This window comes from Grampus griseus (assembly GCF_964374135.1).
Source record: "Grampus griseus genome assembly, chromosome: 16".
In the NCBI taxonomy this organism is placed as follows: Eukaryota; Metazoa; Chordata; class Mammalia; order Artiodactyla; family Delphinidae; genus Grampus; species Grampus griseus.
This window is the reverse complement of record NC_139010.1, coordinates 38258441-38285683: the sequence shown is the minus strand read 5'-3', so window position 1 is coordinate 38285683 and position 27243 is coordinate 38258441. Positions and strand designations below refer to the sequence as shown.

General features: G+C 37.0%; 1 protein-coding gene across 2 annotated transcripts in view; it reads right to left on the bottom strand.

Moving 5' to 3' along the window:
- The window catches only part of BMPR1A (bone morphogenetic protein receptor type 1A), a 138954-nt gene that overhangs the window by 55945 nt on the left and 55766 nt on the right, over positions 1-27243 (bottom strand). For both annotated transcript variants that reach the window (XM_082673797.1, XM_082673796.1), the window contains exon 2: positions 1118-1232. The gene's annotated coding sequence lies outside the window, so the exon portion shown is untranslated. The remainder of the gene's footprint in view (positions 1-1117; positions 1233-27243) is intronic.

Sequence of the window (27243 nt, the reverse complement as noted above, 5' to 3'; positions counted from 1 at the left end):
TCTTTAATTAAAAAAATAATAGGGGAAGAAAGAAAAAAATTTTGAAGGAGTAATTAAAGAAGTAGAACTAGAAGAGCACAGGGTCACAGAAGCCAGCAGCATTTCATGAAAGGAAAAATGGCAACTACTACAGTGATTAAAGAGTATGAAACCTAAAAAAAGACAATTAGAAAGTCATGAATATTTCTCAAAAGAACAAACAGACCAGCCTGGAAGGGACAGAAGGATGATGAATGAATGCTATAAGGAAGCAGAACCTACTATTTAAAGAGGAAAAAGTATAAACCACTTCACAAAAGTGTATGTTCTGGTTGTTATTTTTTAATTTTTTATTTTTTTGTGCGGTACGTGGGCCTCTCACTGTTGTGGCCTCTCCCACTGCGGAGCACAGGCTCCGGACGTGCAAGCTCAGCGGCCATGGCTCACAGGCCCAGCCACTCCGCGGCATGTGGGATCCTCCCAGACCGAGGCACGAACCCGTGTCCCCTGCATCGGCAGGCAGACTCCCAACCACTGCGCCACCAGGGAAGCCCCCTGGTTTTTATTTTTTTAAAGTACAGATCCCTGAAGGATTAAACCTTTTACCTGATAATCTGTCTCTATGGATTTGAAAATAATGAACTTGATTTCTCTGTACATATTGTCTTAGAATGACTTCTTCTCCCCTGTCCCTTATGTTACTGCAGTTCCCATTTCTTTGAATAAATTCTACCTCCAAAGATCTATTATTCAAAGTAACAATTTTATCCTAAATTCTAAATATGTGAAAGTTTCAGAATAATGTAAACATTCATCTTAATATAATCTTCCATTCTAACCTGTTTTGTCATCATGAGAGGAAAGAAATTATTACATACATCATTTAATGCTTATTTGCTACAATTAAAGAAAGTTGTATTAGTAATAAATACTTTTTACTCCTGAAGAGGTTCAACATTTATAAGGAGAGAAAAATATGTTATAACTATTGATACTTATGAACTCATAAGGAAGGTGATTAAAGAATAAAGAAGCTAACATAAAGCTGCAGTGGTAATACAGAAGGACTATTTTCAATTGTTAAGAAATGAGAATTTTCATATTATTCTAATTATTTTCTTAAAAGTCTTTTTCTTACCTCAGAGATGTGGCTAGATAAAACTGTACTTCCAATTTTCTCCAAACAGCTTTGACCTATGCTTCCATCTCATGAATTCCAAGACAGTATTAAACTGATGCATATTTTCATAAATCTGTTTAGAAAAAAGGAACATATTCAAGACTGAAAGAATGTTTATTTGTCAGAATAACACATGTAGAAGAAATACCAAAATTTTATCATGCATAAAACTATACATTTTCAATGTAAAGTCAACGAAAACCTCTACAGTACTTTAGAAATCTATCACTTTACAAACTTCTGCCCAAAGAAGTTTCACATTTTGAGTATTTTCAACTTTACAACACAGTAGTTCTGCAGAAAAAATTACTCACATGTAAAATTTCTGTCATCGGCCTAAGCTTTTGAAGAAAAAAAAAAAAAATCACATCTCAAATTGAAAAATGATAACAGCCAGAAGCAGCACTAAAATTTACAATTCTACAATATTCAGATTCCTCCTTGAACAAAAATTGGACCACCCAGCCAGTATTTCACTTTCTATCACAAAGTCTCAGTAAGCAGTTTTAATTTCAAACTTCAGCCTAGAACATTAGGAATTGTGAGGGTCAAGAATTAATTGCACTGCTTGGTCTAAGTCCATGGCATAGGTTTCAACTGTGTTACTACGGCATTAGTACCCTACTGCTTTAAGAGACAACGTTCCTAAATCTAAACGAGGAAAAACGTTAAAAATTTTAATTTACTGAAAGGCAGGTGTGCTGTTTACTTACAGATCATAAAAATAATTTCATTGAATGTATCTTTTAAGTGAAATGTCAAATAGTACAGTATTCTGTTTCATATTTTAAAAAGAAAAATTTTAAGCTGTATGAATATTACTTATGTCCCACTGCAAGGTCAAAATGCCTTTGTCTTCAAGCCCATTTCGAAGTATCACTTGTGTCACACTGAGGTTTAGTAGTCTTGGCAATAATGACTAAATTCATGTAAACTGGGGCAACCTGAAACGGTCTAGCATATCAGATAGCCTTTCTTAAGGACAAGAGTCTCCACTCAGCAGACAGGCTGCCATAGGGCCATGCTAAATCTTTCATGGTCCAACTAAAGACAGACTGACCCTGAAAGCAATTAGTAATGCTTTGTCTGCATTTAGAAGCCTTTTAACAGTCTTCTCAATGCACTAGTTACCTACAACTTCACCAGACCCCTGACATTTTTCAGGGTATTCATATGACTATAAAACTCTTAGACCATCACTCAGAGAAATCAGGGAGAGCAGTAATGGAGACCTGGTATTTAGGTGTTTTTTTTTTTTCTCTGAGATGATCATAGTCTTAAAAAATTTACCTTATACTAATCAAAAAATAAATGCATTGTGTTTCCACTTTAGAAATGGCATAAAGATTTTCCTCCAAAGCCATTCTTTGCCAATAACTCCGTTCTTCCCTAAGGGTGTATGGAAGAGAGGGGAGGCAATCACTACATTAAACAAAGCTCAGATTAACCTAGTCTCATAAAGTTTTAAATAGTCCATCAAAGTGACTATGTTTAAAAATATATGGCCCGCATTCGTACTTCCCTGGTGGCGCAGTGGTTAAGAATCCGCCTGCCAATGCAGGGGACATGGGTTCGAGCCCTGGTCTGGGAAGATCCCCACATGCTGCGGAGTAACTATGCCCGTGCGCCCTAGAGCCCATGAGTCACAACTACTGAGCCCATGCTCCACAACTACTGAAGCCCGTGTGCCTACAGCCCACGCTCTGCAACAAGAGATGGCAACCGCAATGAGAAGCCCACGCACCACAACGAAGAATAGCCCCCAATCGCCACAACTATAGAAAGCCCACGTGCAGCAATTAAGATCCAACACAGCCAAAAATAAATAAATTTATTAAAAAATATATATGGCCTGATTCTAATTCTACCAGATATTTACAATGGCTCAAACAGTAAATAAAATTAGCATGTAAACCACTTATCAACCATTGTTTATTATAGCACTATTTATTACAACACTGCTTCCTTGGTGTGAAAAAAAAGCTACAAGCTTTACGCTAAATCTAAAGTTAATTTAAAAAAAAAGGAAAATACATAATCACAAAGAATCTTCAAATATACCATCTGCAAAGTCCAAGACCCTGAATTATCTATCCTCCCTCAATTCTCTCATATGTACAAATACATGACAAATCATACACTTCAGAAAACCTTTTCTAAGGATTGAATTTAAGACTGGCTAAGGAAAACCAAGTAAGATTTCACTTCATTACTAAGAGGAAAATAAAAGGCAATCAAAGGACAGGATGTGCTTCACGATTCAGGTCTGCAAGTCACTTTTTACATACTAGAAATTGTGTGAGTCAAAGTAAACCGTTTCCTAACCTTTGCAACTACAGTCCTTTAAGCAGAGATCTATAAATATGTACAGGCACAGAAACAGGATTTACATAGGCAAAATGCCTGCAACAACTTTAATCACTCCATTTATAAGGTAATTTGCCACAGGCTTTTAGCACTATAAACTGTGTTTAACAGTGACAAGGGATCCAGTCAGAACCAAACACTAAACAATTGTAAGGATTAATATTTTCACCAGAGATTTTGTGCCTGGGCTTCCCTGGTGACACAGTGGTTGAGAGTCCGCCTGCCGATGGAGGGGACACCAGTTCGTGCCCCGGTCAGGAAGATCCCACATGCCGCGGAGCGGCTGGGCCCGTGAGCCATGGCCACTGAGCCTGCGCGTCCGGAGCCTGTGCTCCGCAACGGGAGAGACCACAGCAGTGAGAGGCCCGCGTACCGCAAAAAAAAAAAAAAAAAAAAGATTCTGTGCCTGAAATTTTCAAGCTTCTTAGTTCTAGAAAACATATTAAGGAAAGGTAATTCTTTTAAAAACACATTAGAGCTTCTTAATGACTCATAATAAATGAAAGGTGAATCTTTCTGGATATATTCTAGTACTTTGTAATTCAGAGCGAACATTGGAATTTCCTCAAAGTTAATAAGCATTTGCAAACATGGGAAAAGTTCATTTTAATCCCATATTGCCTTTACAAAAATCTTTTTTTGCCATAAAAATGTACACATCCCTCTCGGTTTTCAAAATTATTAAAGTGGTTAAATCTTAAAGCACTGGGATACTTTGAAGATCTAACTAACCATACAGAATCCATCAGTGACAAACATCAATTGTGGATATTCTAGTTATCTTTGCGGTGTTAGACATTACCTATTAACTCCTATATTAGTAAGATTTGCACAGGAACTAGTATAAATATGCTTTTGATACTCAGTCTAAGACAAAATTTAAGATTGCTTTTCTATTTGTACCAGATGTCAAAAAGTAGATTTCTTAGTGTTCACAAAATCAGCAATACTGATTGTACATTTTTCCTTCCACCACTCCAAATCCCCTTTCTTCATTTCCCCTCTCTTAGCATTCATAAAAAGCACCCCACATACTGTATAAGTACTGCTGTAAACATCATAGCTGCAATTATAGAACCATTTTTAAAAATAGCAAATTACAAAATAATCATTTTACAAAACATTTCAGTTGGGCTCTTAAACTAAAGGTATTACTATTAAAACTTTCAGTACATTAGCTAAAAAACTCAAACATTATGCTTCAGAAACACATAATACAGTTTTAGCTGTAACTCAAATGAACAGTATAATTTAGATTAGTTTATCATGCATTTCTATAATAAAGGATGTAATCCACTTAATACAGAAAGGGGGGTCAAACGTATTAACAAGTTATATTCTAAATGTTCCAAAAGTTCATTTATAAATTGAATATAAGCTTGATTTTGAAACTCAAGATGCCTTTTCTCATAAAACTAAAGATATAAACAGTGGCATTAAACCCCAAATACAAATGAACTTTAGTGTATAATTCTATGATAGCACTCTTCCGCTTAAGCATATTTCCGTATCAAACTGTAACTTTCTTATTCATTGCTATATCCTAGAACTTAGCACAGCTAATGACACAGAGTAGGATTTCAACAAATATTAGCTGATCTGAAGTACTGAATAGCAAAAACTCAGTGATGTGAAACTTAGTTGTTTAGAGAACAGAGAACCAAAAGGCATGGGGAAAAAAGCTTCTTCCAAAGAGATATGACAAAAGGATGCCTAACACCAGGGTTAGAAAGCTCTAGTCTAAGCCAATAGTGTCAATTTCCATCCCCCCTGCCAATGAGAGGGTTAGCAATAAGCATCTGATGCAATTCTGGACAACAAGACAAGACACTAAGTTTGCTGGGGAGCTTCTGGGAAAGGTTTTCCCAGGCTGATGAAAAAGAGACACCCAGGTGAAAACACGTACTTCTTGCAGGTAACTTTGGGTTTGAATTGTTAAGCAGAACAATGGCAGCCATCTTAGGACCATGAGGAGAGAAACTGCCTAAGAGGACAACCCAACAGAAAAAGAATGGCAGTGTTAAAAGATGGAAAAAACCTGGGTGGTCCTTGGTGATGCTGCTATGCTTGAATGAAATAATCCTAGAATCATTTTACTAACTTGGATCTTTTTATTATAGTATATTCAACCCTTTTATTATTTATGTAATTTTCAATTACCAAAAGTAACCCAGTGGATACAGCCATTTAGGGATAGATACACTATTTCAATGAATTCAACTGTTATTTATACAGTGGTAACTCTCTTAAATTTATATCTTTTTTTTTTTTTTTTTTTTTTTTTGCAGTACGCGGGCCTCTCACTGTTGTGGCCTCTCCCGTTGCGGAGCACAGGCTCCGGACGCGCAGGCTCAGCGGCCGTGGCTCACGGGCCCAGCCACTCCACGGCATGTGGGATCTTCCCAGACTGGGGCACAACCCCGTGTCCCCTGCATCGGCAGGTGGACGCTCAACCACTGCGCCACCAGGGAAGCCCTAAATTTATATCTTAATCCAGATCCTTCTTTTGAACTAGATACATATTTCCAAACTATATTATAATATATACTATATACTATACAAACTATATACTATAATACAGCTGTATTAAATATTTATTCCAGTGACACATCAAGAGAACAGAATATAACAGCCATCATCTACCAGCACAAAAACTGTTTATGCACCCATATTCACTTTTCTGGCTAATAACAGCACCGGCTACCTGTCAAAGGTTAAAATCTCTGGGTCACTAGTCCCACATCCCACTGCTTTATTTACTATATTGGGCAGTTATTAATTGCTGCCTGTTCTAACTCTGATATATCTTTGAAATCTGTCTCTCTCAACTCTATACACATCTAGTGCAGCCTCCCATCTCTTGTGGAACACACCTCCATTCTTGCCTCTGCACTGCACTCATGTTTCTAAAATACAACTGTGCATCATGAAAAGATTATAAACATCATAAGTCATTAGGAAACACAAATTAAAACTATAATGAGATACCACTACAGAATGGCCATCATCAAAAAGACAGACAACACCAAATGTTGGTAAGGACGTGGAGAAACTGGAATTTCCACACATTGCTGTAAAATGATGCAGCCACTTTGGACAACAGTTTGGTAATTTCTTAAGAAGTTAAATATAAACATAAACTCATCAAAATTCCAAAATTCCCTTCATAGGAACCTATCCAAGAGAGATGAAAATATGTGTCTATATAAAGACTTATATTCAGGGACTTCCCTGGCGGGCCAGTGGTTAAGACTCCACATTTCCAATGCAGGGGGCATGGGTTTGATCCCTGGTGGGGGAACTAAGATCCCACATGTCGCCCGGAGTGCCCACCCACCCCCCACCAAAAAAAAAAGACTTACATACAAATGTTCTCAGTAGCATTACTCAATAGCAAAGAACTGGAAACAATCCAAGCATCCATCAGCTGATGAATGGATAAACAAAGGGTAGTATCATCAAACAATGGAATATTATCAGGTAATAAAAAGGAACAAAATACTGATACGTGTTATAACATGAATGCACCTCAATAATATGCTAAATAAAAGAAGCCAAATGCAAAATACTACATGTATGATTCCATGTATATGAAATACTCAGAAAAGGCAAATTGAAAGAGAGAGAAAGCAAAGCAGTGGTTGCCTAGAGCAAGCGGTAGAAGTGGGAAATTTGGGGCGGTGATGAAATGTTCTGAAATATTCATAGCACAACCCTAAAATTTTATTAGAAATAATAAAAATACAAGTGTGTTTTAAAATTTTTCAGTGATTTCCAATTATGTACAAAATGAAGTCCAAATTCTTTAGGAAGACACTCATAGAATGCTATAATCTGCTTTCAATCTATTTAACCTGCTTTATCTCCTGCTACAATCTCTGCCAAAAAGCCTCTTGCTGGCCATATTAAACTATTTGCTGTTCCTAAATATGCCAGGCTATTTAATGCTTCTACCTTTCTTCAAACTTGCTATTCTAATTCAAAAATCAAAATGTTCTTATCTTTATCTTTTGTCAAGTGAAGTTCCATTTGTCCTCACAAAGATCCATCTCAAATAACTCCTCTGTTGAACCTTCTTCACTCCTTATGTAGCTAGCTGTTCCACAGGAGTCTGGTAATAACACATTATAGCACTTTTCATACTGAATTACGATTGTCTATTTATAGGTATATCTTCTTTATTAAGACAACCCCTGAGTACAGCTGTGTCCCCCTATGTTTTAATAAGCACAGTCCAGTGACTAGCACACAGGAGGTAATCTATATATTTTTGAATAAGCGACTGATGAAGAGTGACAGGGAAGAGAAAAATCCAAAAGTAGGTAAAATGAGCTCTGTATCACAGATAGTTGTATAAGGATGGTTATTGTCAATGTTATTTAAGAAAGAAAAACAGAAGTCACCCAATGTCACCTAAATGTTTTTCAGTGTACTATCAGTTAAATAGCCAGACTGAACACTCTATGGTCATTAAAAAAAATGAAATACATCTTATCTGTCTGTACTGACTTGGAAAGCTATCCCAAATACTCTTAAGTTTAAAGATGCAGACGTAGAGAACAGATTAGAGGACACGGAGCAGGGGGGAAGGGGAAGCTGGGACCAAGTGAGAGAGGAGCATTGACATGTATACACTACCAAATGTAAAATGGATGGCTAGTGGGAAGCTGCTGCATAGCACAGGGAGATCAGCTCGATGCTTTGTGACGACCTAGAGGGGTGGGAGGGAGGGAGGCGATATGGAGATATATGTATACACATACCTGATTCACTTTGTTGTACAGCAAAAACTAATACAACATTGTAAAGCAATTATACTCCAATAAGGATACTAAAAAAAACATAAAATAGTCACTTCTCCACTATTAAAAAGAAAACTATACACACATATAGTAGTATGTGCATGCACACACGCATGCAATAAATGTGAGGAAGGTAAGGGGCTGAAAGGGCACACACCAACTGTTCTGAGTACAGCCAAGAAAGTGGAAACAACCTAAATGTCTATCAGTTCACGGACAGAGAAACAAAAGGTGGAATATCCAGCCAATGGAGTGTTGTTCAGCCATAAGAAAAGCCATAATAAGAACCAATTCAGATATAACAGGGATGAACCTTGAAAATATTTTGTTAAGTGAAAGAAAGAAGCCAGACATAAAAGACCTCATATTATATGATTCCATTTATATGAAATTCCAGAATATGCAAGTCCATAGAAACAGAAAATATATTAATGGCTGTCTGGGATTGGGGGTAGAGGGTGGGACTGGAGAAAAACACCAAAAGGATGATCCCTAAAAGAAAAAAAATGGATAAATTGGACTTCATCAAAATTTTAAATGTTTGCTCTGCAAAAAACCCTGTTAAGAAGATGAAGACACAGGTACAGACTGGGAAAATATATTTGCAATCCATATATACGACAAAGGACTCATCTAGAATACATAAAGAAATCTCAAAACTCAACATTAAAAAAATTCACCTAGAAAATGGGCAAAGAATATGAAGAAGTATTTCACTGAAGAAGATATCTGGATAGCACATGAAAAGATACGGCCAACAACACTAGCCATCAGGGAAATGCAAATTAAGACTATGCTGAGATATTACTACACACCTAATAGAACAGCTAAAATAAAAAACAGTGACAATACCAAGTGCTGACAAGAATGTGAAGAAAATGGATCTTTCATACATTGCTGTTGAGACTATAAAACGGCATAGCCACTTAGAAAAAGGTTTGAAAGTTTCTTTAAAAACTAAATATACACTCACATGTAACCAACTGCACTCCTGGGCACCTGTCCCAAAGAAACGAACGTGAGTGTTCACAGCAGCCTTATTTTTAATAGCCAAAACCTGGAAAAAATAGAATGCCCTTCAAAAGATGAATGGTTAAACAAACTATGGTACATTCATACCATGGAATCCTACTCAGCAATAAAAAAGAATAAACTATTGATTCATACAACTTGGATGGATCTCAAAGGATTAGGCTGAGTGAAAAAAGGTCATGTACTGTATGATTCCATTTAAAAAACACTCTCGAAATGACAAAATCATAGAGATGAAAAAGAGATTAATGGTTGCCACAGGGGGCAAGTGTGTGGGTAGCTTAAGGGAGATCTTTGTGGGGAGAGAACCCATGTCTTGATGCTGCAGTGGTTACACACATCTACCACCACAGTGTTTAAATGGGTCAGAACTATATATACAAAATGTACCAGTGTCAACTTCTGGATTATACTGCACTACATGTATGAAGTAACCACTGGGGGAAGGTGAAGGATACAAGGGCCTCACCTTACTATTATTTTTTCAATTTCCTATGAATCTATAATTATTTTAAAATTTAAAATGTAAAAAACTCTACCTTCTAAAAATATTTTTACCTCTGCTTTAGATTTGGAATAGCAAAATAACTGTTCAAAGATTATTTAAGATACATTATTTTTTTCAAATCAGCTAGACAACTTCAATTCTCCAGTGGTTTCCAGTACCCTGTGGGAATGATGAATCCCCATAATAAAAGTCTAAAGAAACCAGCAATTCCTAGACCAAATTCTGGGTCTTCAGTCCCCTCTGTACCCCTCACCCTCTGGTTCTGGGAAAAAGCAGTTACTCCTAGGTGATGTCAGATCTGTTTTAGGGGTAGCAAATGTAGCAAGTTTGATATAACCACCTACAGCAGAACGAACCCCCAAATAATCATCTCCCTGTATGCTCTTTTTCAATTTATTATTCTGACAATGGAGCATAAAAACCTCTACTATATTTTCATTTTAATTTTCTCTATAATTTATTAAGGTAATATTCACAGTAAAAGACATTTAAATGATTTGATACATCTTCTTTTCCTTTCCAAATATATCTAGTTCAGTCAGTAGAGAAATATGTATCACCCATTTTTTTCCTGTAGAGTTTTGAGAAATTATCCATAGATCATTTGTTTTATTAGCTGATAGGTAAACACACCATACTACATATAAACAATAAAATTTCTGCTATTAGGAATCATCAGGAATTTATTCTAGAGTGCTAAGGGTTCACCAGTTCTTCTAAAATGTGCATTGTTGCACCTTCTCAAATGAGGAATAAAGATTATTTAGAATTAACGTTATGAACACCAATTACAGAGTTATGCTACAACATAGTGAAATTATCAGGGACTATTAATACATAGTGCTGTTGGCCCCAGTTCTAAATGGTCCCAAGAGTGCTGTGTTTATTTAGATTAAGTCCCCTACATACGAACGAGTTCCCTTCCGAGAGAGCTTTAAGTCCAATTTGTTCTTAAGTCCAACAAAGTTAGCCTAGGTACCCAACTAACACAATCGGCTATATAGTATACTGTAAATAAGTTTATAATACTTTTCAGACAAATAATACATAAAAAACAAACACACAAAAAAAAGAAAACATTTTTAATCTTTCAGTACCTTGAAAAGTACAGTAGTACAGTACAACAGCTGGCATACAAGGGCACGTCTGCATCCTTGAAAGTTTGCAACTTGAAAATTCGCATGTACGGGACTCACTGTACTTATTTACTTGCTTGTCTGCTTATTTGTTTTAGCTTGCATCCCCATTTTTTCTTGTTAAGTTTTCTTTCCCTTGCTAACAGCTACCTAGAATGCATGTTTGCTCGTAATAACAGTATCCTCTCCCCACTTTTCATTTACATCATCCCTGTACTAGCTTAATATAGCTCTATGTTTTGAAGTCTATAAAAATAAAAAGGCTGGGGCTTCCCTGGTGGCGCAGTGGTTGGGCATCTGTCTGCCAATGCAGGGGACACGGGTTCGAGCCCTGGTCTGGGAAGATCCCACATGCCGCGGAGCAACTAGGCCCATGAGCCACAACTACTGAGCCTGCGCGTCTGGAGCTTGTGCTCCACAACAAGAGAGGCCGCGACAGTGAGAGACCCGCGCACCACAATCAAGAGTGGCCCCCGCTCGCTGCAACTAGAGAAAGCCCACACACAGAAACGAAGACTCAACACAGCCAAAAATAAAAATAAATAAATAAAATTTTATAAATAAATAAATAAAAAGGCTGCATATGACAGCCTGAGACTGAGGGTATAAAAAGTGAACACATCTTCTATTATGATCAAATAATGTTTATGCTGTGATATTATAACAATTTTTATAAGACCACTTCAAGGAGAAGGGATAGATGAGACACCTGAATGAGACAACCAAGGAAAAAAACAAAGATGAGTGGAGCTAAGAACTATAAACACACCTCAAATCCCTACTCAACATTTCTAACAAGACGCTAAGTTCAAAATACATGAAACAGAACTCATTATTTTGTTTTTCCATCTTCTCACAAACCTGTTTCTCTTTAATTCCTTATTTGGCTTAATGTACAACTGTTTACAAGAAGGTTTTCTTTGCCACTACCTAGTAAAGTTGACATTTTACATACCCAAAGACCCCAAAATTCTAGCTCAAGGTATATAATCTGGGGAACCTTTTGCACATATCTACCAGAAAGCATGTACAAGAGTATTTACAGCAGCATTTTCTTAACAGCAAACACTAGAGGAAACCCAAGTGTCCAACAACAGTAAAATGGATAAACTGTAGTATATTCATATAATGGAATTACCACATAGTAGTATAAATGAATGTACCTCAGATAAGTGTGTCAACATGAATGAAATCTCGAAACCATAATGTTAAACAACAAGTCCAGGGCTTTCCTGGTGGCGCAGTGGTTAAGAATCTGCCTTCCAATGCAGGGGACATGGGTTCGAGCCCTGGTCTGGGAAGATCCCACAAGCTGTGGAGCAACTAAGCCCGTGCACCACAACTACTGAGCCTGTGCTCTAGAGCCTGAAAGCCACAACTACTGAGCCCACGTGCCACAGCTACTGAAGCCTGCGTGCTCTGCAACAAGAGAAGCCACCACAATGAGAAGCCTGCACACCGCAATGAAGAGTAGCTCCTGCTCGCTGCAACTAGAGAAAAGCCCGAGCGCAGCAACGAAGACCCAACACAGCCAAAATAAATAAATAAAATTAAATAATAAAATAAATAAATTAAAAAAAAAAACGAAGGTTGGAGAGAGAGCCAGAGGGGGGGAAGAAAACCAAAAAAGCCCAACAAGTCCAAGAAGAACACATATATACAGTATGACTCCATTCACACAAAACTCAAAAATAGTAAACACTAGGAAAATGTATGTTAAAGGAAAAAATACAAAAGTGGAAAAACTTAAGGAAAAGTAACAGAATAACATTTAATAATTTAGGATGATGGTTTCTTCTGGGAAGGAAGAAGCCATTGTCCTGAGGCCTGGAGAGCTTCTAAGATGCCATTACATTTATTGAGATAGGAGGTTGGGACAGACATATTCATTTATTATTAAAACTTTGTAAAATGTACATCCACATCATATGTACCCTTGTATATAGGATAGATTTTAGAATAAAAATTTTAGTTTAAGCTGGTTAAATGTTAGTATTTTTAAAGTCTGGGTATCAGGTACACAAATGTCTATTATATCACTTCCTATATTTTGGAATCTATCATAAGTTAATTAAAGAAATTAAGACATAAGCATTACAAAATTGTATTTTGAAATTTAAGGACATGATATGACAAATCTTTAGAAGCAATAAAACAAATACTAAGCTAAATACTAGATCCAAACAAATACTATTATAAAATGAAAAAGAAAAAAAATTACTTCATCTCCTGAGATAATGCAACAGAAAATACACAACACTACCTATATATTATTCATTCCAAAAAATTTTATCTTTAGTCATGAAATACAAAAATGCAAACAGTAAATGTAGGGTATCCTATTAAAAAAAAACTAGATGATATTTCATAAAAGACCATGAGGGTAAGGGTGAGGGGTGGTGGAAACAGTGGCTATTGCAGCTTTCAAATGGCTCAGAAAAAAAAAGTGTGGGTATTTTTATAAACAAAGAGAGAGAGAGCAGATGAGGCAAAATGTTAGCAAGTGAACTGGTAAATATAGCTGAAATGGGTATTTACTATCTGTTCAAATATTATACCAATTTAAAAGTTTTTAAGGTAAAAAAGTTGGGGAAAAAGAGGTACTTTATCCGTTATGAGTTATAATTTTACACATAGCTTTTAGTAAACAATGTCAGTATGACAGAGATCATTAAAATCAAATATTGAGGGCTTCCCTGGTGGCGCAGTGGTTGAGCGTCCACCTGCCGATGCAGGGGACGCGGGTTTGTACCCCGGTCCAGGAGGATCCCACGTGCCGCGGAGCGCCTGGGCCCGTGAGCCATGGCCGCTGGGCCTGCACGTCCGGAGCCCGTGCTCCGCAACGGGAGAGGCCACAGCAGTGAGAGGCCTGCGTACCGCAAAAAAAAAAAAAAAAAAAAAAAAATCAAATATTGACAGATCTACACGGAAGTCCCAGAGATCTTTCCTCCATCAGCAAATTTTTAAATTTATTTCCTATAAATTATAAATTGTAAGTTGTTCAAAAGGATGAAAAATACATTTATCTTAACAGGTTGAGAATTACAGCTGTGCTTCAGAAACAGAGTATCATAATCAATTTAAAGGCATATGGGCTTAAAAAAAACGGTTTAGCAAGTCAACTGTACTATAATATAAAAGACTTAAAAAATTTTTATAATTAATTTATTTTTATTATTTATTTATTTATTTTTGGCTGCACTGGGTCTTCATTGCTGTGCACGGGCTTTCTCTAGTCGCGGTGAGCAGGGGCTACTCTTTGTTGCGGTGCGTGGGCTTCTCATTGTGGTCGCTTCTCCTGTTGCACAGCCATGGGCTCTAGGCGCTCGGGCTTCAGTAGTTGTGGCACATGGGCTTAGTTGCTCCTCAGCATGTGGGATCTTCCTGGACCAGGGCTCGAACTTGTGTCCCCTGCATTGGTAGGCAGATTCTTAACCACTGGACCACCAGGGAAGTCCCTACAAAGATTTTATTTGATACTGCCTAAATACATATAGCAATACCAATGTATTAGAACACAGTACTTTTAAATGTCCTATTTAGCAAATAGAAGAATGTTTTAAAATTTCTTTCTCAGAACAGATTTACTTCCTAATGAGGCATACCCATATTTTTCAGGATTGCTAAGGCAAGGCAGTAAGGATGGAATGAATTTCTTTAAACATGGGTAGTTTCCATAAAAAAAAAAATTATACATCATTAAAATGGATAACCATCCTATTACCTAAGGATGTACTCATGGTCAGAATTTAATCCAGTTAACCTGTGTTCAATATTTGGCTTTCTTTTTATTAAAAACTAAAAACTACCTTCATTAAATATTCAACTGTCATTCATCCAAACGTATGCATCAATGAAACTAAACAACATTCTAGAAATTATAGAAATACAATTTTCAATTAAGAGCACTCATATAAAATTCATCACTTGCACAGGCACATGCAAACTAATCATTTCCGACAGGAGTGGGATATGGACCACAGATATTTCCTCCAAAAGGACAGTGTTGCTTCATGTTCACAGATAGGTAAACACATAGGGAAGAAAGTTTTAGGTGGGAAGGCTGCATTTAAGTTCTCATTTCTATGTGATGAGAGGCAGGTAGTTAATTACTGAACAACGCTGTCTTTTAAATCAGTGAGTCACATGCCTAACGGAGGGGCTTGTAAGCAGGATGAGCAACAACCAGGGCAATCAAGTAAGAGTTCAAAGAGAAGCAACATCAGGTTTTGAAGAGTTTCAGACAGACAATTAGAAGCAACTACCCCAATATAATGCACATAATACAACAGCCTGACTATGGACTACCCACCTTCTTCAAAACACACCTGTACTTTAGGGACTAAGTTTGTGAAGCTAGATATGTTTGAATGTCAGAGAACAGCTCTATTATCAATAAGCAAGTGAAGTTGAAAGAGAGAGAAAAAAAGATTACTGGATAATACTTCTGAGGGCACTACAGTAAATTTTAAAACATTTTAGACATAGTTCCCTGCTGGCAAGCAACATTTAATCAACTTGAGGAGTCAAGCCATAATATATTAAAGCTTAAACAACAGCACCAGATGACACTACATATACTGTTGTACCACCACACACGACAATTGAGAAATAAAAAAGACTTGCTTCACAGGTGGAGAGATCACTGTGGGCTGGATTTAAAGTGGCCCTTCTAAAGACTGGCAGGGTTTGATAGTATGCAAGGAGGGAGGCATACAGGTTCAGATGGGCTTTTTACTGGGAGGGCTGGGGTGTTGGGGGCTGGGAGGGTGCACTGTGCCTGGCTACTGTTCCACCTGGGGCCCAGATTCTAGAGTGATGGAACATAATAATCAATGCATGGTCTGAACCAGATGATAAATTCCCAGCCACCCTGAAGCCCACGTCCATAGCAGATTATCAATACTTGTTTTAGTTCTCCTTACAATCAAGCATCCAAGATTTCACAGTCCTTCTTAATATAGAACTCCCCAAAGCCAAGATGCCAAGATGTTTGAAATCCACCTACCATTCTTTTAAGAAGCAGAGAATAAAGAGAAGAACACAGGGTTAAGAGCATGGGCTTTGTAGCCAGACTGAGTACCAAGGTTAGAATCCTGGCTCCACCACTAACCTGTTGTAATACTTTAGACCAAGCTGCTTAACCTCCTTGGTATCCAGTCTATAAAGCAGGGAGAATAACTGCATGTATCTGAAGGGTGAGGATCAAAGGAGTTAATGCAGGTATAGCACTTAGAACAGTGCCAGGCAAATGTAAGTACTTTCTAACTGTAAGCTACTATTACTGTTTTCTATCAACAGGAAATCAACTGTATTCTCAGAGAGTAATGAGAGTTTTACATGAGGGAAAATAATATAAAATGTATAAAAATGTTGCTTAGGTACAGAAAACATTCTGAATCATTGATAGAAACAACATTCAGTACTTAACAATGCCTAATAGCATCAAATATTTGCTAGTTGATTTAAGAACAGAAGTGCAACATCAAACATATCATTCTTTATATTTACTGAACATTTACTATGTGCCAGTTACTGTACTAAATTCTATACATTTATTATCTTGTTTAACCTTTAAAATAAACTCTTGAGGCAGGTACCTCTACTAATTCCATATTATAAGAAAACTGAGGCTCAGAGTGGTTGAGTAACCTGACCAAAGTCACACAGTTAATATATAAAGTAGGGCTGGGATTTAACCCAGGTCAGTCAGACTCCAGAGACTGTACTTTTAACCTAAACTATACTTTCTCTTTCCAAATCCTGAACCAACAGGCTTTGATATAACAAAATAAATATAAAATACTATTTTAAAATAATAAAATTCTGGGAGGGTGATAGCTACAGGGTATGAAGGTTTCATTTTAAAATTTTTTTAATTGAAGTATAGTTGTACAACATTATACAAGTTACAGGTGTACAATATAGTGATTCACAATTTTTAAATGAAGGTTTCATTCTGAGGTAATGAAAATGTTCTAAAATTGACTACACTGATGCTGCACATATCTGTGAATATGTACACAAACTGTACACTTTAAATGGGTTAATTGTATGTTATGTGAATTGTAGCTCAATAAAGCTGGTTTAAAATATTCTTAATGGACTTCCCTGGTGGCGCAGTGATCAAGAATCTGCCTGCCAATGCAGAGGACACAGGTTCGAGCCCTGGTCTGGGAAGATCCCACAAGCTGTGGAGCAAGTAAGCCCGTGCACCACAACTACTGAGCCTGAGCTCTAGAGTCCACAAGCCACAACTATTGAGCCCGTGTGCCACAACTACTGAAGCCCACGTGCCTAGAGCCCATGCTCTGCAACAAGAGAAGCGACCATAAAGAGAAGCATGCACACCACAATGAGGGTAGCCCCTGCTCGCCGCCAACTAGAGAAAGCCTGCGCACAGCAATGAAGACCCAACGCAGCCAAAAATAAATAAAATAAATTTATTTAAGAAAATATTCTTAGTAAAATTAGGGTAGATGGTAATTAGGGTTTTACCCACACAAAAACTGATACAGATTAAGAGAGAGAGACTTGAATTTATTTAGGACAGAAAAATAATTATTTTCAGTACCGAAAGATTTATAATCAGTAAGAAAAAAATTAAATATATACCTATACTTAAATTAGACCTAAATAATGAATGAAATACCTGTGGGTAACCATGATGTAACAGTGATCCCCTTCTAAACAAGCCCAACATTTTGACGAGAGGGGAAATAACACATTCATCACATAGATACTCACTTTTAGCAAGGGGTGCAGTACAAAATGTAGGCAATAACATGAAGTTTTTGAAAAATGTAATGAAGCTAATGATCTCTTACACCACCCTCGAGTATAAATGAGGATAACCTCTATAGAGGGCAGTTTAGCAACAGGCATAATGTACCCACTAGCCCAGCAATTTTAGTTAACAGAGATTTTTATATTTCACTAATAAAAATCTACCAAAAAAATCATGACATTCATTTAGCTATATGAATGGTCCTACAACAGTCTTAATGATAGCAAAAGAAATAAAACAGAAATAATTTAAACAAACTATAGTAAACTCACATACTATTATCATGATAGTTAACATTTATTAAGTGCCAAGAATTATTTTTTATGTACTATCTCATTTATTACTTACAGCAACCCTAGGAATTAGATAAGAATTAGATAAGAGTGCCATCTTCATTTTCCAGATGAGGAAACTAAAACCCAGAGTAGCAACTTGCTCAAAGTCACACAGCTAGTGAGTATTTGCAGCCAGGATTTCTACCTGGGCAGTTTCAACGCTGCCAATTTGTGTGGCTACTATATTGTACTACAGAAGAATAAGGACTTGGAAATATAATATACTAAAACAGAAAAAAAACAGATATCAAAACAACAGGCATAGTTTGATCCTTCTTTTGTTTAATGCATTAAAAAAAAAAAAAGATGAAACAGATATGGCCCCAAATTTAACAGTGAGTATCTCTGAGAGGTGACATTACAGTGGATTATGACCTTTCTTATATTTTTCTGTATTTTCCACATTTTGTAATGCAAGGTAAATTTTTAAAGTGAGGTTCTTAAAAAAAAAGTAAGGGCTTCCCTGGTGGCGCGGTGGTTGAGAGTCCGCCTGCCGATGCAGGGGACACAGGTTCGTGCCCCGGTCCGGGAAGATCCCACATGCCGTGGAGCCATGGCCGCTGAGCCTGCGCGTCCGGAGCCTGTGCTCTGCAACGGGAGAGGCCACAGCAGTGAGAGGCCCGCGTACCGCAAAAAAAAAAAAAAAAGTGACAGGAGCTATTCAGGTATAGACTACCATTTTGAGAAGTTCAAAGAAGAATGGTATATAGCCTCAAGGTAATAACAATGTCAAAGGAAGGTTTTGCTGGTTTATTTTCAATTTCAAGGAAATTTGATCAGGCGTTGTAATCTAACTGGAAATAGCCTGTCAAGGATTCATGTCAAAACAGACAAGGAGCGGGAGGTCTCAACGAAGGCAAGGATCTAGCCTTAGAAAAGGGGAAACTTCTTGTGAGACAGGAGAGAGAGAAGAGAAAGACACATAAAAAGGGATCTTTGAGATGAGGAGAAGAAATTTGCAGAACTTATATTTGGTACCTTCAAACTTCTCTAAGAAAGAGAATGAAGTCATCTTCAATAACTGGAAGGGTGGGGATTAGGCACAGGGAGAGATGTACCGAGTAGTGGGAAAAAATGTTGGAAAGTAACTGGATACTTATGAATTTGCCAGAACTAACAGAAACCATCTACCTAATTATCACATGACCATAAAAGAAAGTACTGAAGGAAGGTAGGAAAATCATTTCTTTTTCAGTTAGCATGCACGTTAAACTGCACCATTCAAAACCAGGAGAATCTGTGGTATACCTAGAGACAATACCCTATGATTAATCTCTAGGATAAAAACCACTATAATAATCTATGAAGTTGATGTCATAAAGTGCCATCACTTTTAGGAGACGACATGCATTGTCAAAGGACGCACCAGAGTTCAAGCATAAATTTCTAATTTGACAATAAGAAGGTAGATTTCTAGGAAAAATCAAGTTGCAAAGATCTGAAACTTGGTATAACTGAAAAGTTTCCCCAAGACAGGTAAATTGTACATATACACAGACCTTTCTGAAGCAGCTTAAAAAAAAATAAGTAGCAATCAAGCTCTTCATTTTATTTGAGGATGGAATAAAAGAAAATCTATGAGGTAGGGACTCTTTTCATACAATGAATATTTAATGAGTGCTAACTATGTGTCACATGAACGATTCTAGCCTAGGGATATAGCGATGAACAAAAAGAATGAAAAAAGCCCTGCCTTCTTGGAAATTACATTCTGTTTTACTGTCTGTGTCTTATGAGGTTAAGTAATTTCTCTTTGCAGCCACATCTAGTAGGTGGCAGAGACAGCATTCAAATTCAGATATGTTAGATCACAAGAACATGCTCTTGCACTCAGGTATGATTCCAGCATATATAAACCACTGCTTGACATAAGAAAAAAAAACACTTCTACATTTATCTATACTTTTCAATAATAATTTATTTTAAGAAGAATTTCGAACACTGTACCATTTTGCTTGTACTACTTCTCTCACTATAGGCACACTTTTCCTTCCATCACCTTGTAAATTTTAAAATAAAGGAAAACTGAGCTAGCTGAAAGTAGTAAGATCTCCTCACCTGCTCTCTTAAATTACTAACCGAAGAACTATTCATACTTCAGCACACTTCTTAAAATATACTGGGGTAGGGCTTCCCTGGTGGCACAGTGGTTGAGAGTCTGCCTGCCGATGCAGGGGACACGGGTTCGTGCCCCAGTCCGGGAAGATCTCACATGCCACGGAGCGACTGGGCCCGTGAGCCATGGCCAATGAGCCTGCGCGTCCGGAGCCTGTGCCCCGCAATGGGAGAGGCCACAGCAGTAAGGGGCCCGCATACCGCAAAAAAAAAAGTCTCCTGGGCTTCCCTGGTGGCGCAGTGGTTGAGAGTCCGCCTGCCGATGTAGGGAACATGGGTTCGTGCCCCGGTCCGGGAAGATCCCACATGTCGCGGAACGGCTGGGCCCATGAGCCATGGCCGCTGAGCCTGCGCATCCGGAGCCTGTGCTCCGCAACGGGAGAGGCCACAACAGTGAGAGGCCCGTGTACAGCAAAGGAAAAAAATATATATATATATATATATATACACACACACACACATATATAGGGGTAATGCGGAATAGGGGAATATTAGAGATGAGCCTCATCGCGAAGAGTATATGCTAATCTTTTCCTTTTATTTGTATTATTATCTGCATTATCTTAATATGCAAACAACTCACTGCTACTATTATTATTCTCTTTCCCTTAAGGAGTTGCTTTCCTATTAGAAATTTCCAGCAAATACCTGGTGATCCTTGGGTACTGTTCATGTAACAGTGAAGCACAGGAACTCTGACTGGACAATGCTGTGGGTATAGGAGGGCTTGTAAACTAGTGGGCTTCACTGTAGGGTAACTGGGCAATCACCTGCCTGTGCAGATATGGAGACCCTCGAATGTCAGGCTCTGCTGCTCTTTTCCCTGGAGTCAGTTTCTTAGAAGAGTCCTCCAGTCTCCTAGATGGAGTATACACTTCTGACTGCCACTGCTCTGCAAACAAGTGGGAAAAGTAACATGGGACAAAAAGTAAGGGCACATCTTCTGATCCAGTAAGTAGACTTTTGCTTAACCATCATTTACAGTGTTTTCCTATTCTGTATTCTCTCCAAATCTAGGGTCTCACTGGTTTAGCTTCTCTGAACACTCAAACATGCAACTTCTGCCAGGACTACTGAATTTGTCCAGGTTGGGTTCAGCACTGTCCAAGATAAATATAATACTGCAAATGCGACTACATGTGTTAATTTAAAATTTTCTAGTGTCCCCATGAAAAAAACTAGAGAAGAAGCTGAAATTAATAGATTTTGTTTCACCCAATGGATCCAAAATGTTATTTCAATATAATAAATATAAAAATTATTAATAAGATATTTTCTTTTCTTTCTTCATAGTTAAACTTCCAAACCTGGTATGTACATTACCATTAAAGCACATCTCAGTCAGGGCTTGCCACATGTTAAGTGCTCAGTAGCCACTGAATAACTCCAAGATTTCAGTGGCTCAACACAACAAAAGTCTACTTCTGTCTCATGTAAAATGCCCAACATAACAAGCAGGATCTGTTTCACAGTCATCCAAGGACCCAGGCTGACTATCTTGTTCTTGTATCAAATGAAACATATGGCTAGGTACTTCCAGATAAAGAAAAAGACCAGCAACTCTTCATGGACTTTTCACTGTGTCAACACAGAAATAACACACACCTCCCCTCAAAGTCCACTGGCCAGAATCAGTCACATGATACCACCTAACTTCAAGGAAAAAAAGGAATTAAATGTTCCCATATGCCTGGAATGAAAGGAGAACTGAATGTGGAAGAGCACTAAGAAGTCATTACCACAGGCAGGCACCTGGCTGTGAGGACAAGTGTTAGAAGATGATACAAGCCCTAGATCCTACAGTATAACTGTTTCTTATAAAGATTTTTAAACCTGTTTTCAAAGTGCCTTTGATGAACTTCTTAGTAGACTACTACACACGGCTGAGGAAAGACCTTTGGAGCTTGAGGATATGTCAGGGAAAATCTCCAAAATTGAAAAGCAAACCAAAAAAACACCAAAAAAGAACAGAATATCAAAGAACTGTGGAACAAGTAGAAAAGATGTAACATATGCGTAATGAGAAGGAGAAGTAATACAAAAAGGAGAAGAAAAAGAAAAAGAGAAAGGAACAGGAAACATACTTGAAACACTGATTGAAAATTTCTCCAAATTAATGATAGACACCAAACCACAGATCCAGGAAGTTCAGAGAACACCAAGCAGGTTAAATGACCAAAAAACTACACCTATATAGATCATTTTCAAACTACAGAAAGTAAAAGATTAAGAAAAAATCTTGAAAGAAAATAGAGGGAAAAAACACCTTACCTAGAGAGGGGCAAAGATAAGAATTACATCTGACTTCTCTTTAGAAACCATGCAAGCAAGAAGAGAGTGCAATGAAATATTTAAAGTGTCAAGAGAAAAAAAAAACCAACCTAGAATTCTGTACCGTTACATGGACTATTCATCAAGACAGACCACATTATGGTGGTATATAAAATATACCTTACGGTGGTATATAAAATACACCTTAACAAATTTAAAACAATAGAAATCATACAATATCTCCTCTCAGACCATCACAGAATTAAACTAGAATCAAAAATAGAAAGATAGTTGAAAAATCTCAAAATACTTAAACAATGCACTTCTAAAGGAAATGGGCCAAAGAAGAATTTTCAAGAGACATTTAAGAATAATTTGAACTAAATGGAAATGAAAGCATAAATTTTCAGAATCGATGGGATGCAGTGAAAGCAGTGCTTAGAGGGAAATTTACAGCATTCAATGCATGTATTAGAAAAGAAGAGAGATCTAAAATCAATAACGTAAGGTGCCATCTAAAGAAACTAGGAAAAGAAGGGCAAATTAAATCCAAGAAGAGCAGATGAAAAGTAATAAAAATCAGAGCAGAAAATAATAAAACTGAAAACAGGAAATCAATAGAGAAAAATCAATGAAACCAAAGGTTCTTTGAAAAGGTTCTTTGCAAAGATTCTTTGAAAAGATAAATAAAATTGATAAAAAAGAAAAATGACACAGATTACTAATATCAGAAATGAAAGCGGAGACACCACTACAGATCCCATGGTCATTAAAAGGTTAATCAAGGAATACCATGAGCTCTATGCCAACAAATTAGATAACTTAGATGAAATGGCCCTATTCCTTGAAAGATACAATTTGCTAAAACTCACACATGAATAAACAGACTATCCAAATAGGTCTACATTTTTAGAGAAATTGAATCATAATTAATAATCTTCCAAACCAGAAAGCACCAGCCCCAGATGGGTTCTCTAGTGAATTCTAGCAAACACTTAAGAAGATATTATAACAATTCTCTATAATCTTATTCAGAAGATAGAAACAAAGGGAATACTTCCTAACTCATTCTATGAGGCCAGCATTACCCTAATACCAAAACCAGATAAAGACATTACAAGAAAACTAGAGACCAATCTCTCATAAACATATATACAAAAATCCTGAACAGAATATTAGCACATCAGGAATTCCCTGGTGGTCCAGTGGTTAGGACTCAGTGCACTCACTGCTGGGGCACAGGTTCAATCCCTGGTTGGGGAACTAAGATCCTGCAAACTGTGCAGTGTGGCCAAAAATGAAAAAGAATATTAGCACATCAAATCCAACAATGTATAAAAAGAATTTATACCATGACCAACTGGCATTTAATCCAGGTACACAAGGCTGGTTCAACATTCAAGAAATCAACTAATTCAATCCATCACATCAGAAGACTAAAGAAGAAAAACCACTAAGATGCTATCATTAGATGCAGAAAAAGCATTTGAGACTATTTTACACTCATTCACGATTAAAAGAAAAATCTCAGCAAACTAGGGATAGAGGGGAATTTCCTCAATTTGAAGAACACCTACCAAAAACCTATAGCTAACATCACATTTAATAGTGAGACACTCAAAGCTTTCCCACTAAGATCAGGAACAAGGCAACATATCCCTTCTTACCACTCCTTTTCAAATCACACTGGAAATCCAAGCTAATGGAATAAGACAAGAGAAAGAAATAAATGGTATAAAGATTGGAAAGAAAGAACTGTCTTCGTTCACAGATGATGTAATCATCTATATAGAAAATCTACATGAATCAAGGACAAAAAAACTCCTAGAATTAATAATCAATTACAGCAAAGTTGCAAGATACAAGGTTAATATACAAAAGTCAATTGCTCTCCTATATGCCAGTAATACGCTTGTGGAATTTGAAATTAAAGACATATCATTTACATCAGCACCCCCAAAATGAAATACTTAGGTATAAATCTAATAAAATACATATAAGATCTATATGAGGAAAATTACAAAACTAATGAAAAAAGTCAAAGAACTAAATAAATGGACAGTCCATGTTAATGAATAGGAAGACTCAATACTGCCAAGATATCTGTTCTTCCCTATTATCTATTAAGTCAATACAATCCCAGCCAACATCATATGTCACTAAGGAATTATAAATTAAAACAACAATCAGGTAAATGTTACCACACATTTATTAAAATGGTCAAAATCTAAAGCACTGACAACATAAAATGCTGATAAGGATACAGAGCAAAGGGACCCTCATTCACTGCTGATGGTAATGCAAAATGACAGAGCCACACTGGAAGAATTTGGCAGTTTCTTACAAAAACTAAACATACTATTAGCATACAATCCAGAAATCCTGCTACTTGGTATCCCAAATGAGTTGAAAACTTGTGTCCACACAAAAACCTGCCCAAAGATGTTTAAAAGAACTTTATTCATAACTGTCAAAACTTGGAAGCAATCAAGATGTCCTTCAGTAGGTAAATGCATAAATAAGCTGTGGTATATCCAGACAGTGGACTATTATTCATTGATTAATATAATTCATCAACACATTTTAAACATTTTAACAACTGTGAAATCAGAATGTGTCTTAAAATTGATATAATATCATTGTTTAATAGGCATCATTTTTCTTTCTTAATGGATCTTTTCACATTTTAACAACTGTAAAATCAAGATACGTCTTAAGATTAATATCACATCATTGTTTAATAGGTATCATTTATTTTCTTTCTTAATGGTACACAAAATAACAGTACATCAGTGCCTAGGAATTACACAGATATATATTTTAGGGTTGATGTAATACATTCCAGAATGTATACCTCAACTTCAGAACAAACTGGATGAGTTTGCTAGTACTAACAACCAAATATTTCTCACATATATATATAAAACTTGTCAGGTTTATACTGTTATTAACACAATGTAAGTACTAGCAAAACCTGGCTTTTTATTAACTACTGTTCTTTCTACCATAATTACTAATTTTTTGCCAATTTTCTTTTTATCTTTTTGGTAACATCGCCAGTCCTGCAAAATCTTCCTGATCTGGCTTTACAGAGTCAACTGTAAAATTAACTCAAAGAGCCAAACGAATTCTCCACTCTAGAAATATCCTTTTAAAATAAAACTCATCGGGACTTCCCTGGTGACATAGTGGTTAAAATCCGCCTGCCAATGCAGGGGACACGGGTTTGAGCTCTTGTCTGGGAAGATCCCACATGCCACAGAGTAACTAAGCCCGTGAGCCACAACTACTGAGCCTGTGTTCTAGAGCCCGCGAGCCACAACTAGTGAAGCCCATGCACCTAGAGCCCGTGCTCCACAACAAGAGAAACCACCACAATGAGAAGTCTGTGCACTACAACAAAGAGTAGCCCCCGCTCACTGCAGCAAGAGAGAGCCTGCGTGCAGCAACGAAGACCCAATGCAGCCAAAAATAAATAAATAAAAAATAAAACTCATCAATTCTGTTCATTCCTATTCCACTAGTTAATAAAAGACTGCTGTTGCAAATTATAAATTTCTGTGGACAGTGCCACCAACTGACAGAAGGGTTCAAGAAAAACCTGACCAAACTCCAGGAACTACAATGTACTTCACCCACTCATAAGGAAATACACACTTTGCTTTCTTTACCATCACAATTTGCAATTAGAAAAATGTAGTGATACAATCCTTGAAGAAACATCAACATTTTTTCAGCCCAATTCTAACAAAATAAAATGCAAATGACTAGTGAGAAATAATTGTATCTGCATTAACCCACAGAATACAGAAGACCCTGGTCTTCTGGTGAAATACCAGTAAACTTACTTTGGCTTATGGCTGTTCAACTGAAGTGCAAATGAATTTGTGAATGGGCACATTCAAGGATCAAGTATCTAAAAGTAAACAAATCAATATTATCCACAATGAGAAACAGTTTTAAAAAATTATAATCAGTATCTTGATAGGGGTATGGATTACAAAGGTGTATGCATTTTCCAAAACTGATTGAACGGTATACATAAGACCTGCACACTTCACTTTATATGTATGTTTACATATATATACATATTATACTTCAATTTTTAAAACTTAATAAATTAGAACATGGAATGGGGAAAAGCAAAAAAAAAAAAAAAATCCTGTGGGGTTGGATGAGAATTGAGGATGTTAGTATAAACTAAAATTATTTTTTAAAAATATAGTTCCTAACTATGTTCACTGGAAGGGACTGGAAACAATGACACCAGTACTAATGACAATACCTAATGCCCAGATCTTGGTTTCTATATATTGTTTCTCCACTAAGAGAAACCTGGCCTCCTTAAAATCATGACTGATTCTGCCCCATAGATGGGGCACAAAAGGTCCAACGTGAGCCTGGGACATCACTGTGTCAGAAAGTGATAGGGCCACACCCAAAGGACACCAGAGCCAGGATGAAGGGACTCCCACTGTCAGAACCTGGGACAATATGAACATCAAAAAACATAAAGGTTGTAAATGAAAGGATAAAGAGGATGTGGTATATATATATACCCCCCCACACACAAATGGAATACCACTCAGCCATAAAAAAGAACAAAATTTTGCCATGTGCAGCAACATGACTTGGAGGGCATTATGCTAAGTGAAATAAGTCAGACAGAGGACATATACTGTACGATACCACTTTTTTGTGGAATCTTAAAAAAGTACAACAAACTAGCGA